The following is a 16,197-nucleotide window of genomic DNA, read 5'->3' as shown; positions in this document are numbered from 1 at the left end:
GTTTTAGGCAGACATGCAAACATACATACATACATACATTTATATATTGGTAGCTCAAAATTTCGACACAAACCGGTTAAAAAGCTTGTCCTGTCTCTGAATACCCTTTATATAAAATTTCTAATGTGTAGAGCAGAAATTGTCTGAGTAATTTGGTAGAGATCACAGAGGTCAATTTTTTTTTAACTTTGACCCCTATTATGACCCCTTAACATTTATTGCTTTGAGCTCAAATCAAGGTATTAAGTGAGATCCATGTCCAAGGAACCGATATCTAAAATTTTAAGTTTTTATACCAAAAATTGACGGAATAGTTTGGTAGAGTTCTCAAATGTCAAATCCATGAACTTTGACCCCTTAACAGCATAATTTCTGGCCGAAAACGAATTACAAATTCCCAAATCTCACTACCCTGTATATAAATTTCGTGTCTGTAGACTAGAAATTTCACAGGTATGGTGTAGGGAAATGTACACAGACAGACACACACACAAAGACAGGCAAACAGACAGACAGACACTTTCACTTTTATAGATATAAAGATATATGTTAGGATCAAAATGCAGCAAACGATAAGTGTAAGATGGATATATGCTGGTTAAATATAGCAATTTTAATTTGCATATTGAATATGATGACTAAATTAAAAATTAAGAGAATCAAAATTCACGAGGTTTTACTAGTAGGTCTCTATCACTATCATCTAGAAACGCCTTGACTCTGCTCTGGAAAAATTGTAAGCCAGTAAGAAAACCAACTTCTTTATATTGGTTTTGTAAAAATGAATTTTTTATTTATTTATTAATATCTATCGTAATTTATTTAATTTATACAAAATCAAATTTCACCTAATATGTTAAAGCTATTAATTACCTGATAATCAATGACAGTTTTTGGATATATATATATATATATATATATATATATATATATATATATATATATGTGTGTGTGTGTGTGTGTGTGTGTGCGCGTGTGCGTGTGTGTGTGTGTGTGTGTGTGTGTGTGTGTGTGTGTGTGTGTGTGTGTGTGTGAATCTAAGATGGCGATAACAAAACCTAATTGTTACTACTCTTCCGATTTTGGGGGATTTTTGTAATCATGTCCATATTCCTTTTATTTTCTTTTAAAGTCAATGGGTTCCTATTCTGGTATTCTAGAATCGATATAAAAAAAATTGGCATAATAATTACATGGATGATTCTGCTCTGCAAAACAGGTGCTGTCAAGGATTGGGCATTTTAAGGTGCTGCTTATAAAATGTTAGATGATATTGAAGATATTACACCTCTTCAAATTGGGTAATATATACTTTTTGTATCATACACGCACAAATACACACACGGACACACACACACACACACACACACACACACACACACACATATATATATGCTCTATATACGCTGAATGTATCAGAAATACAAAGACGTTCGAGCAGATGTTCTGATAATATGACGGCGCATGTAATTACACGTGTAATTGATTCTGAAGTCCTTTTGTTTTTGTCAATTGACGTAAACCAACATCTAATTGCATCAGACGTATGTGACAAAATGAATCTCTCAATTTATTATTCTGTATGATGAGCTCTATATGTTCCTTTATTTATTACATCAATGAAATAATCTTTTGCATGATGATAATATTGAAGCATCAGTACCAAGTGACCGAAATATTAGTATTGTTTGTTTTTACAAGAGAATTTACTAATAAATTTTGTAAATCAGTTGAGGACAAATATTTGTAAAGAAAACGATAAATTACTTTTGTTTGATAATGTTTATATATATATATATATATATATATATATATATATATATATATAGAGAGAGAGAGAGAGAGAGAGAGAGAGAGAGAGAGAAGGGTATATGCGGTAAAATGATAGCTTACAAAGTCAATGGTGAGCTTGTGACTGAGTTTGAACATCCCAATCAGCAGTAATTATCATTTCTCACACTGATAATTGCGTAAGAGTGAAACCTAGATAATTAGAGCGGAGGAGGGCAGAGCGGTGGCTCTAGATATATCTAAGGCTTTTGACAGAATATGGCATGAGGGTCTCCTCAAGAAAATTAGATCATACGGTATCACTGGTAGAATACTTAACATAATTAAATCCTTCTTAGATAAGAGAAAAATCCAGGTTGTCCTCGACGGTCGTACATCTAAACAATATGAGTTGGCTTTTGAGTAATGATAAACGATGGCTCTTCAGTAAAGAATCGAGAAAGTTTGTAAGTTGATATAAGATTATCTTTCCAGGCATTACCGCTTCCTTTTGGGCTTAGTTTATTACATAGTAGTTCGTTATCACACAAGTCTCCAAAACTTAATATTCTTTTTTCGGAAGTATGTAGTCGTTTGTCATGATATCATCATCCCAGGCATTACTTCAGCCAAAGATTAAAGTGTAGTATAATTGTGTATGTCATGCATACTAGTAAAACATATGTTCGGTTGATTGGTTGTTTTTGTTTTACGGCATATCAACCCTTTTCAGGTTATTTAATGCCGAATGCAAAGATTTTGAAGAAAATTTGTTTTTAGAATATATTTGTTGTTTTCAAGTCGGTTTCTATTTAACCCATAGTTGGGACCCTAACAGGTACTACAACTTCGGGTCAGAGTGGACCTGGAAGCAATGGCAATTAAAGGGTGGCTCCACACACCCCAAAATCCGCAAGTTGGGGCCTCACCACTGCATATAGTTTAAGGTCATATCCAGGACCACATATGTTCGGTCTTGACGCATATGTTTGTTAGCTGATTCTAACAAACGTTCACTGCAGCTTTAAATATATATTTCTCGGCGCACATATTCTGAAGCATCAATATTTACGTTTAGAAATAAACAGTGAGAACGCTCCAGTTCTTAGCGCGTCCCTTTAGTAAGCAATTAAGAAGAGGTGCTCAGCAAAGATCAGATGTCAAATAACAAATTTCATAGGCAGCATGATTTCCTCTGAATTACTGGCCATGGTGACCGCACAAAACTAAATACTGTTGACGTATCCAAACCAATGATATTGCACAAATAGTTTTGTCTTGTAAAACGTTTCTTTTAATACATAAATGTGTTCGATAATGTTTTGAAATTTCATATATTTACATATTTATTTTAAAATTTCAAGTTCTATTTAATCAATTAAATGTATATATATATATATATATATATATATATATATATATATATAGACAGCATTTTTTCTCTATGGCATATTTCATTAAATAATATAGGCGTTTTTTGTCTATTAATTCTATTTTCGATCGTTTCAACATTCCGTAAAACAGTCTTCAATTCTGGCTGGAACTGGCTGATGTAATCACCATATTTATCATAAGTCCACGTACTTTCTAATCAAAAAAAAAATTTTTTTATAAATTATTCAAAACCAGTTCGACTAAAAATCCTTGACGATGAATCCTGAAGGATCGGAAAGTACTCGGATTCATGATAAACATGGTGATTATATCAGCCAGTTTCTGCCAGAAGTGAAGACTGTTATTCGGAAGTTGAAAAGAATCGGAAATAGAATTAATAGACAACAAAACGTCTATTTTATTTAATGATATATATATATATATATATATATATATATATATATATATATATATGTATGTATGTATAGTGTAAATTTCCACTCGAGTTACTAAAAAATATCAATTCACAACAATAAGTTTTCTTAATAATAATATTTATTGCATTCACTTTCTCCATAAGCGTTTTACACGTGTTTCATTGCGCGTATATTCGATGATGCTACGACATAAATCATTAAAGCCAATAACATAATCTAAACAAAAAAACATATGTCGATGGGTCAAAACATGAACAAATAAAAAGATTGTTTCAACGAATGAAACAAAGGAAAAGGCATAAAACTTTGGAAAGTTTTAAAACACTTACTAAGAAATAATAACCAGAGATATACATTCGTACAATAAATAAAGATATCCCCCTCAATCGCATACAGAAAATATTCCAATGTTTATATATTTATTTCCACAGCCCAACAACGACGAAGTTCTCATAAGCCGTGAAGTCAACAAACCGGAAGTGCAAGGCTCGAGCATATGTTGAACACACCCAAAAAATTCTACTGGTGAGACATCTGCTCGGATTCTTAGTGGTCTTGTTTGAGATGAAGTAGATATATTACATAGATTTCCCTCCTTGCTCTGTTTGATCTGTGTTAACTAATCGATTCTCTTGTGTGTGGCGCAGTTGTTCAAGTAACAGGGTGCTCGACTCGAATACAAGAGATTCAGGCTTCGAATGCCAATTTCGGACGCGTTTAACTAATGAACACATCTGAGGGCGAGACTCGAGTGTTGGACTCCCAGCTTGTTGGCTTTCATGGCTTATGTGATTTGTGACCGTTGTTTTACTGTTGAAATAATTATATCATTTCACACGTTTTGAAAATTCTATTAAATATATATATATATGTGTGTGTGTGTGTGTGTGTGTGTATGTGTGTGTGTATGTGTGTCTTTCTCTCTTTCTCTCTCTCTCTCTATATATATATATATATATATATATATATATATATATATATTATATATATATATTCCAGCTTAAGGTATTCAGAAGATAAAACCTATGATTAAAACGAGGTTATTATGAGTGCTCAACAAAAAAAAAAAAGCCAAATATATTACTTTTTCATTCATATAGATTTTTTATTTATATAGTATGTAGTTTTTTTATATCAATAAAAAATATATATATATATATAAATAAAAATTATATATATATATATATATATATATATATATATATATATTCTTCGAAGTTCTATAACCTTTAAAATTATATAAACAATGGTTTTATATCCGGCGGATCCTAGCAGTGTTGATCAAACTCGGTTTCTCTTACAAGACCAAAAATAGTCAGGATGTAGGATTTAGTTTTCTGATCCATATTAATATTATACTAACTTTTGATTCTCTAAACAAAATTTTTTTTTACAAAACAATTGCATTTCTATAAAGTCCACATGAATCCATTATACTATTTATCACCTCATCATTTAGTTATTTATATTCGCATGTATTTATATTATTGTATTGTATAAGAATATAAAAGACATGCATACTGTGTTGAAGTTTGAAAATGAATCATTGTTTATATGCTCCCCTTTGATAAATCTCAATCAATAAATTTGAAAGGCTGCTTTACTCATTGCTAACCTTGACATATTTCCTAGAGTAGTAGCAATCGCAGCAGAGTTAAAGTTGTATGCTATAAAATATAAGGTTAGAATTTTTGCGTTAGAGTCAATCATACAGATTATATAAAGTGCCTGGAATGGCGAAGCTTTTTATGTTAAAGTAATGCAGAGCAATTTATTTTATTAGAAATTTTTGTCAATTTTACCATATATTCTTCAAAGAAAAAAGCCATTCTTGCATATGTACGTATTTTTATCTATCTATGCAGCAATCTTTTTATTAGCTTCGTCATATCTATCTCAGCTTTTATATTTATATATCTATCTTCACATACAGACACACGAGCACGTGCGCACGCACACAGAGTCACACACACAGACTCAGACACAGACACACACACACACACACACATATATATATATATGATAAAACTGGTAATTAATAAAAACCTGAAGAGAGTGCTCAATACTATTGCAGAGCTAATATGTGTTTTATTTTTTTATTATTACCGTTTTATCTGTTTGGTTACATATGTTTCAGATGTTGGCCCATGTTTACGATCAAACAGCCTCGTAGGACCATACAGAATGGTTGTTAGTATTAGGAAGAACCATGTTTACGATCAAACAGCCTCGTCAGACCTTACAGACGTGGTTGTTAGTATTAGGAAGAAGACTTCTTCCTAATACTAACAACCACTTCTGTAAGGTCTGACGAGGCTGTTAGATCGTAAACATGGTCCAACATCTGAAACATATGTAACCAAATAGATAAAACGGAAATAAAAAAATTAAACACACACACACACACACACACACACACACACACACACACACACATATATATATATATATATATATATATATAGATAGATAGATAGATAGATAGATAGATATATATATTAAGGGATTAGAACAAAAGTCCAAAGAGCAGAGTATATTTTAATGTATTAGTAAATTCATTAATGCAATTAAAATTAAAGAAAACAGTGTTCGTTCTTATCTAGGTATATAATAATCTCGACAGTCATATATATATATCCTAGAGCTATTTTAATACAGAGTAAGATGATTGATAATTTATAATGAAAATTAAAAATTAAATCTCTCTCTCTCTCTCTCTCTCTCTATATATATATATATATATATATATATATATATATATATATATATATATATATATATATATATATATATATTAATTCAACGCACTCGGTGTTGCCGATATTGTGGTCACTTGCAATTTGTTTTGTTTTTTTTTTCCTTTTTTTCCTTCAAATATTAATTCTTTCACTGAAGGGGAAGTAACTCTGTCTTAAAGAATGGGGAGTCATGTTCTCTTTTAAAACGTGGGAACTATTTGAACATAATTTCAAGTCAGACAAATAATTTCTGGGAGAGATTCAATAAAATTAAGGACATTTTGTACTTATTGGAAAGATGCTGCAAAGATCGACAATAAACAAAATAATAAAATACCAGAATCAATTAATAATTTCGTAGAAATAAAGTTATAGATAACAAAGAAACGATCAAGAGACTAACTTTAAATATATATATATATATATATATATATATATATATTTATTTATATATATATACGTATGTATATGTATGTATATATATATATATATATATATATATATATGTGTGTGTGTGTGTATATGTATAGAGGTAAGGGGAATCGGCTCATTACCGTGGGGTCCCGATTTCGAATCTCGCTATATTCAGCCACTCTGATGAGTCGTAGATGACGAAACACGTGTCAGTGGATAATTACATTTTAAAAATAATATATACCGCTCCCCATGTGAGGGTAACAAATTGGTTAAAAGGGAAAATTATTCCCAGCTCGCATTTAGGTAAAAATGCGCTTTCGTAAATAATTGAATTAATTCAAACCATAACGCTAAAACCAAAACAAACAACACTTATATATATATGCAGATATATATAGGTTGATATATATATATATATATATATATATATATATATATATATATATATATATATATATATATATATATATTATTTTTTAATACCTACAGATACTAGTGTTTCATTCTTTTAAGAATCATCAGTACAGGGAGTTACGACTATTAACGGTCGGGAGATTCGAACCCGACCACGAATCCATCTCTTTAGCAATGAGCAAAACACACGTCAACGTTAACCGCGACAAATACAGTTGAAACGAATATTTATATAAATATCAAAACGGCGAGAGTGATCTAATGATTATAACATCTTGATCTGCGCCTCTGAGCTAAAGTGACTGACTTTAATTTCAACCTAGCGTGAACAACAATAAGAATCCAATTATTAAAGGGGCTGACATAATTATTAATATAATTATTTTTATAATACTTACAGACACTACTGTTTCGTCCTTTCGGGAATCATCAATGCAGGGAGTTAGGATCACAGCCGTTCGGGAGATTAGAACCCGGCCACAAATATATATATATATATATATATATATATATATATATATATATATATATATATATATATATATATATAGTAATGTGATTGATAATTTAAAAATCAAATTATAATTAAATTAACAATCCGTTTCATAAGAAGGAACAACCACAAAATCAATTATTTGTACGGTCGTTTCGGAAAACAATGTTTTTATTGTGGTAGACATCAAGTTACGAACAATAATTATTAAATATAGTTTTTTATTAAACAAGGTTTCCTCATCAGCAAATATTGGAAAGGGTTTTTATTAAATGTAAAAGACACCATAAATAAACCTAGCATTAAAGTAAGTCAGATGTATCTGGAAAAAATTAAAATAAAGGTATGGATTTAAAACTTGATAAGAAAATTAATATGAGTTAGGGATAGAAATAAAATAGAGTAAAATTATAAATATAAATTTGGTTTACGTACAATATTATACATACATACATATACAAATACATACATGCATATATATGAAAAAGCATACAACATATATATACGCATACATAGATATACATATATATACACAAAAACATACGTATGTCCGTAGAGTCCATTTTCTGTAGGCTGTTTTTGAACCCCGTCAACGACGGGTACTTTTGCTAGTATATATATATATATATATATATATATATATATATATATATATATATATATATATATATATATATATATATAATAAGTGAGAGTCAAAAGTATCGGATAGGTTTAGTATTTGAATCGAGTGGAGACAGGATTGCAGACCTTTCGGATAAAAATTCATAATAAAATCATACACCTAGCTCCGTATAATCACCTCCTTAGAATGACCACCATACCCCATTCGCATGTGCCACTCTTCTTCTTCTTCATTATTATTATTATTATTGTCATCATTATTATTATTATTATTATTATTATTATTATTATTATTATCATTATTATTATTATTATTATTATCATTATTATTATTATCATTATTATCATTATTATTATCATTATTATTATTATTATTATTATTATTATTATCATTATTATTATTATTATTATTATTATTATTATTATTATTATTATTATTATTCACTACGGGTAGTCACACAAGCCATCATCAAAGATTTCTCTTTGAGAACAACTTGTGGTTTTCTCCCCATCCTAAGTAACAACAAGCCTCCCCAAATTTCCACTACTCTCCGCCTCTTTCGATAACCTTTGCAGATGATTTTTTTTATCGCAACAGCCGCTTATCATTGATTCCTCATTGGTTTTCACTGGAATTTGGATGGCAACAAGCCTCCCCAAAGTTCCAGCCCTCTTCGCACTTATCCAGCGGAAACCTTATGAGTGTTTTCTCTCCTTTTCATCCTATTTACCCTCACTAATTTCGTGTGGCGCTTTTTTTTATAGCGACACACAGGGAAAAAGGGTCAGTAGGCAGGGGAGTTAACTTACAACAGTTTCTGTTTTTATGATTCCATACAGTGTTCCTTTTTATATCACATTTGTAGTCATTTCTGTGTGTCCGGCTTGTGCCTGTAGCTCATGTGTGTTAATCTCCACATTCAAGGGTTTTCTTTAATTCTTCAGCCGTTTTCATTATTGTTATCCCTTTTATCTTGTCGACCATCCCTCTGATTTTAATATCTCCTATTTTCTTTTCAAGTATTTTTCGGTATTTTCCTAGAGCTTCCATACTAGTGGTGTTATTTTAACTGTTTTTCGTCTTTGAACTGGCCTATTTCTTGTATTTCCTTCGTTTCTCTGTCTCCTTGATCTGTCGTCTGCTGGAACGGAAAAATCTACAGTCAGGCAGGGACGTCCCTGTTTGTAAACTATTATAACATCCAGTCTTATTGCTTGGATGAGTTTATCTGTTTGTATATCCATGTCTCAGAAATTTGTGCCTTCCATTTTCAAGTACCGCTGCCGGTTGGTGCTTGTACTATTTATCTGGGTGTACTGTTTTCCCCACTTGATCGTGTCTATTTTAATACTTTTGGGGGGGGGCTAGTTTGATGCATTCGCTTATTATGTGGTTCATTGTTTCGTGTCTTTGTCCGCAGAGTCTGCATTTGCTGTTTTCTTGTGTCTTGTCAATAATTGCTTTGGTGTGTTTGGTTTTAATTGCACTATCTTGTACGACTTTATTAGGGGTTCCGTTTCTCTGTTAATATTTTCTTTTTGTACCGTTTTGATTCTAATATTAGTGATAGCCGAACGGAAAGAACACTATGCAAATGTGTGTATGTGTGTGTCGTTTTGGACCTGTCGCTAACGACTGCATCTAATTTAAATTCTCATTTCTCAAGTCCAGTATATAATAAACGATTAACTCCGTCATTTATTCCTCCTCGCTTTCCGATTCCTCACAGTCGAGCATTGTCGGCCATCTCCTAAAAGTTTCTTTCCCAACATCTAACGTCTTCAAACTATATCTTCCTTCTACGGGAAAAATATGTCTTTTGATTAAACAGTGGAATTCTCTATGTCTAACTTATTTACATAGATGTGGCTAAAATGTTAAGGAAGCCCCTTTAATGAGGAAACTAATACAAATGAGCTACTAGCGCCAGCTGAACAGAGAAGGACAACGAAAAGATAGATGAACATCGCATGAAACAAAACACAAAAAAAAAACAGAAACGTAAGTTAACTCCCCCTCCTAAAAAATTTGCTATGCCGGTATATAAGTCCCTTTACTTTTATGTACCATTAATAATAATACTTTTGAATAATAATAATAATAATAATAATAATAATAATAATAATAATGAACTATTACCCCCTTCCACCAAAAAAAGTTGTAGTATCAGCATCGAATGGAACCACGCCAAATAGTCCAAGAGGATTGAAAAACCGAGGAAAATGTACTGACCATACCTCCCTTGGATCAGTGTGAAGAGGACAGGGGCTTTGAGGAGGCTTATTGCCACCGAAATTCCAGCTAGGGCCAATGGTCATTTCCAGCGAGAAGTTACTGGCAGGAGACTATTGCAATGACACACATTTATTTGCAAAGAATCTTGACAAATGTTGAGAATACTGGAAAATGTGGGGAGACTTGTTGTCAGCCAGACGCCGGTTGTCCTCAATGAGCAATCTTTTATTATATCGTGTGTGAGAACTAGTGAAGAACAACAACAAAAACAACATGATGGTGATGATGATGATGATGATGATGATGATGATGATGATGATGATGATGATGAAGAAGAAGAAGAAGAAGAAAAGAAAATGTTTTTAGAGTCTCTAACAGGATCTAATACCTTTGGTAAAGTTATAGTTTTAAGCACTAAAAGCGCGTGAATTTATTTATTTTTTTTTTTTATGAGAATAAGTCATCGTAGATGTTAATTAATTTTTGTTTTTGTTTTAATATTTCTGAAACATTACGAAAACAGCCTATAAATTCTGTGTTAATAAAACCAATATAATTTGAGGAAGAATCAATTTCACGAACAAACGATATTATTATTGAATTAAGCATTGTTTATTCAATAATATAATTGCAAAAAATAGTTTATGTGATTTCAATGATAATTCTTGCGAAAAGTTCAAATGCAATATTCTAATAATTTCCTTGGACGCATGGACGCCAGCGTATTTTTTTTCTATTGGGATCTTGAAATATAAAAAAGGATTGAAAATATTGAGATCCAGGGTCACTAAGAAAAAGTAATTTAAAAATGGGATTATTTCTATTAACGGTTAATTTAGAGAAGTAAGAATAGACGACATTTTCAGAAAAAAACAAAAACAAAAACAGACAGAATATGTATCCCACCGACCATATTCTATTTAATTAAGGTTCAAAAGAAAGTCGCCAACCTGATAGGTCCTGAACTGTCATCTAAGCTTCAGCCTCTGTTTCACTGACGAAACGTTGCATCTATCTGCCTGTTCTACAAGTATTTTAATGATGAATGCTCTGACGAATTGCAAGCACTTGTCGCCCCACGACGTAAATACCCTCGACACACCCGACAAGCAGCTAAATCCCACCTCTACACAGTAGAGATCCCTAAATATAAGAGAACTTTCTACTCCAGTAGTTTCCCCTCCTCCCAGAACCGCTAGACTTTGGAATTCCGTCCGGGACCCTGCTTCCCCAACTGTACTGACATGCAGAAGTTCAAGTGTAACGTGAACCGAAATCTTACTGCCCAACTCCCTACATGGTACGCCAGTAGCTTATGTCTCTGATAGTAGCCTCCTACACCAAAGTGGAAATGTAGCTTGTTTTGGGATGAAAATGTAATTTTAAAAAATGAATAATTATTTTAGCTTATTTTCTAATGAATTAATTGACAGCGTACTGAAATAATGATTCCAATTGATTTTTTTCACAATTAAAATGCACTTTTACTCTTATTTAAAAAAGGTGTATTTAATTTATCGTTACCACACGTTTAAGAATAAATCGATACATCATAATTAAGTAATCAGTTCCTTTTTATTACAACAAAAGTGTATTATCTAAGTTAATAAATATTTTTTATAATCTTCAAAAATACAGGAATTAAGTTACGTTTTAATTTCTCTATAAATTTTTAAAATAAAATTGAATCCTTGACATTTTGGGCTTCCAGAGAAATTCTGTGCGACCCCATGTTTGTTATATGATGGAAAAAGTATAGATTTCCGTTACTAAAATATCATTTGGAAAATAATATGGCATTTATTTTTGTATTTATGTAAAAACAAGGTGTTCTGTTTATTCAGTATCTTTTTTTACACAGTCATTACCACATTATCAAGGCCAAGAGGCCACTCGAGGATAAGAGTTAAAGGCTGTACAGTAGAAATTGGACAATATAGTAATCATTAGTAATGGAAATTCGGTAAATTTGTTAACTTATATGGAACGGCTCATCAAGAACTTGTTTACGTTAGACTTGAAGACAACCATATTGTAGTCAGCCGGAAAGCAGGAAAACGGAAGACAACACCACAGGCGTGCAGTTCTAAGAAAGAAGTTTTGTTCATGGAATCTACGTTTAGGTTTAGGCACAGATAGACGAGTGTTTCTTGTGAAAGTTTGGCAAGGGGGGAACCATAAATTGAAGCTCAGTTCCATGATAATAACGATACATCAGAGACAAACTCGCAGCATCTCTTCTGTGAGATAGAGGTTGCCGGGAAGAGAAAAGGACATCTCCTACGAGGCTACGAAGTCTATTTTGAACTCTATCAAGGCAGGACAAGTCCTTTCTAGCAGCTCCTGCCCAGATGTGGCAACAGTATTCCATCCTTGGACGTACTTGGCTCTTATATAGATAGGGAATTGCATCAGTAGTGAGATATCTACTGGGTCGATAGAAAGATCGCACAATTTTTCCAGCGGCCTTGCCAACAGATTTGGTGTACGTGTTCCATTTAAGATCAGGAGTAACGGTCAAGACCAGAAGCTTGTCAAAACTTAAGGCCTCCTGAAGACGAGAGCCATTCATTTCAATCAATTTCATCTCATGACTTTATTAATTATCTTAGAAATAGTTCAGGAAAATTAATATTTGTCTTTCAAAGTAGTTTTACAATGAATTTGTTTAACTTTCAAATTTAGCTGAATTTCTGCATTTTCGTGGTTTGCTGTGAAAACATTTTTCAATATAACTTCTTTTTCATATGTAAACGTACATCTTTACATTTTAGATATTAAATTTAGGCTTTAATCTTTCAAATACAATAAAAAAATTTTTTAAAAACTGATAAAAAATATGATAAGCAGGCTTTTAAATAATAGGCACTATCAGTTTTCACCATAAAATTACACATTTGATGTTATCAGTAAAAGCATATTTCTATTAAAAGTTACTTCACATGCGCACTACTAGGAACTAAACATAAATCCTTTCACCTAAATTCTTTTTAAGATGCCTACGTTAAATATGAAAACGGGCATTTCTTTATAAAAAAAAAAATATAATTTATTGAATAAATGTGTTGGTGTGATAATCTCATGAGCGTGGAGAGTTGTCACTGACCTCACGCTAAAGGACTTGAAACGCTTGATAAAATATCTCAAAATGCTTATCGAAAGGAAATAAGGTTACATATACTTAAAGGTTAAACTCTCAATTCAATTCATGCAATTTGAACCTAGTGGCAGTTTGTGACAGGTGAAATAAACTAAAGGTCATTGACTTCATAAAACGAGGTATAGTATAGTAATGTCCGTTACAACTACCACCAGATGACACTTTCTTTTAGTTTCATTTATTTCTTTATTTGAGTTTTTACTTACAATGTTTTGTAACGACGAATTTGTTTATGATGGTCGCATTTATTTTGTTCATAATAGATGTTTCATACGAAAGAATGAAGACTGTGTCTGCTTATGCAGATACAGTCATATTCCTCAAAGTAGTATATATATATATATATATATATATATATATATATATATATATATATATATATATATATATATATATATATTAAGGGGAGATTATAGATAGATACATAAATACCCGTTCACATACACCTTTCAAGATAAAGCTAGAACCCAGAATTAGATAGAATCGAGCAATTGCATCGACAACGGACAAGCCAGACCCAAAGTGGGTTTCGATGTACTGCATCTCCTCAGTGACGTTCCCCGACATAGCCGCGAACCAAGGTTCTTGCACTCATGAAGTGTGCATTACTGGCGACTTAACCATATGGGCCACGACGCAATCTATTGGCTATGCCTCGATTTTTTAAATTCTTATATTTTTATCCAGTTCTACATTCTACGATGTGACAAGCAACGCGTCCTATACAACTAAGATAGTTACTGCTGGTATGCAGGCGGTAGATATGACATCTACAAACATTAACTGCAATTAGCCGACTCCTCAGACACGATTTCGGAACAACCTATTTGTTGAGGGACATCACGTCCCTAGGAAGGTTGAACCGCTTTTTGTACGTATTAGACATTAAGAGGAGATTATAGATAGATACATAAATACCCGTTCACATACACCTTTCACGATAAAAAAAAAATATATAATTGTCCGTTGTGAATGCAATTGCTCGATTCCATCTAATTTTGAGTTCTGGCTTTATCGTATTATTATTGTATTTGAACGTGTATATATATATATATATATATATATATATATATAGAGAGAGAGAGAGAGAGAGAGAGAGAGAGAGAGGGAGAGAGAGAGAGAGAGAGAGAGAGAAGGGAGGTTGGTTTGTTGGTTGTTTTTGTTTTACGGCATATTAACCCTTTTCAGGTTATTTAATGCCGAATCCAAAGATTTTGAAGAAAATTTTTTTAATAGAATATATTTGTTGTTTTCAAGTCGGTTTCTATTTAACCCATAGTTGGGACTCTAACAGGTACTACTACCCCTGGTCAGAGTGGATCTGAGAGCAATGGCAATTAAAGGGTGGCTCCACACTCCCCAAACCCTGCAAGCTGGGGCCTCACCACTGGATATAGTTTAATGTCATATCCAGGACCGTGAAAGGAGGGGAGAGTGACACACACACACACACACACACACACACACACACACACAGCCATATATATATATATATATATATATATATATATATATATATATATGTATATATTAAAATTATACGTCGTATTAATATTTTAAACAAAATGATTAAAGTAAAGAAAGAACTATTGCACCAGGAGAGCAGAACGCAGATAGAACGCTGAAAATGGAGATGTATTGGACCGCTAAACGAAGGAAAGACTGCTATTGTCTGAACGTGGAGGACAAAGGAATTTAATATAAATATGAAAAAGTGAAGGATTGTAGAAATATGATACAAGAAGACAGAAAGACAATGAAAAATTGCGATAAGTCAGAAATGCAGACAGAGAAAGAAACAGATTGGTTCGGGTCGATTTGTAAAAAAGGATGATTACAAAATTGTGGGAAACTAGGAAAAAAGCAGGTAGAAAAAAAAAAACGTAAAAATAAAATACGATTATGGAAAGATGGTGGGATCCTTCTACCGCTCCAGAAGATATCTCACTACTGATGCAACTATCTATCTATATAAAAGCCAAGTGCGTCCAAGGATGGAATACTGCTGCCATATCATGGCAGGAGCTGCTAAAAACTGCCTATCCTGCCTTGACAGAGTACAAAATAGACTTCGTGGCTTAGTGGGGGATGCCCTTTTCTCTACCCTGCAACCTCTCTCCTACAGAAGAGACGTTGCGAGCCTATCCTTGTTTTATCGTTATTTCCATGGCAGGTGCTCGTCTGAACTCCAATCTCTGGTCCCCCCTCGCCAATCTTTCACGAAAAACACCCGTCTAGCTGAATCCACTGTGAAAAATTTCCCCCACTCTTTATCTGTGCCTAAATCAAAACGTGGATTCCATGAACAAAGCTTCTTTCTTAGAACTGCACGCCTGTGGAACTCTGTTCCGTCTGCCTGCTTCCCACCTGACTACAACTTGGATGTCTTCAAGTCCAACGCTAACAAATTCTTAATGAATCGCCCCCTTAAGTAAACACTTCATCAAATCTCCACACTAACGTACTGTACTTGCAATAACCCGTATCCCTGAGTGGCTTCCGGGGCTTGATAAATGGTGACCACCATGTAAAAA

Source organism: Euprymna scolopes, chromosome 16 (genome assembly GCF_053919585.1).
Source record: "Euprymna scolopes isolate OS-2025 chromosome 16, ASM5391958v1, whole genome shotgun sequence".
NCBI lineage: Eukaryota > Metazoa > Mollusca > Cephalopoda > Sepiida > Sepiolidae > Euprymna > Euprymna scolopes.
The sequence above is the reverse complement of the archived record's forward strand: the minus strand, read 5'-3'. Positions refer to the sequence as shown.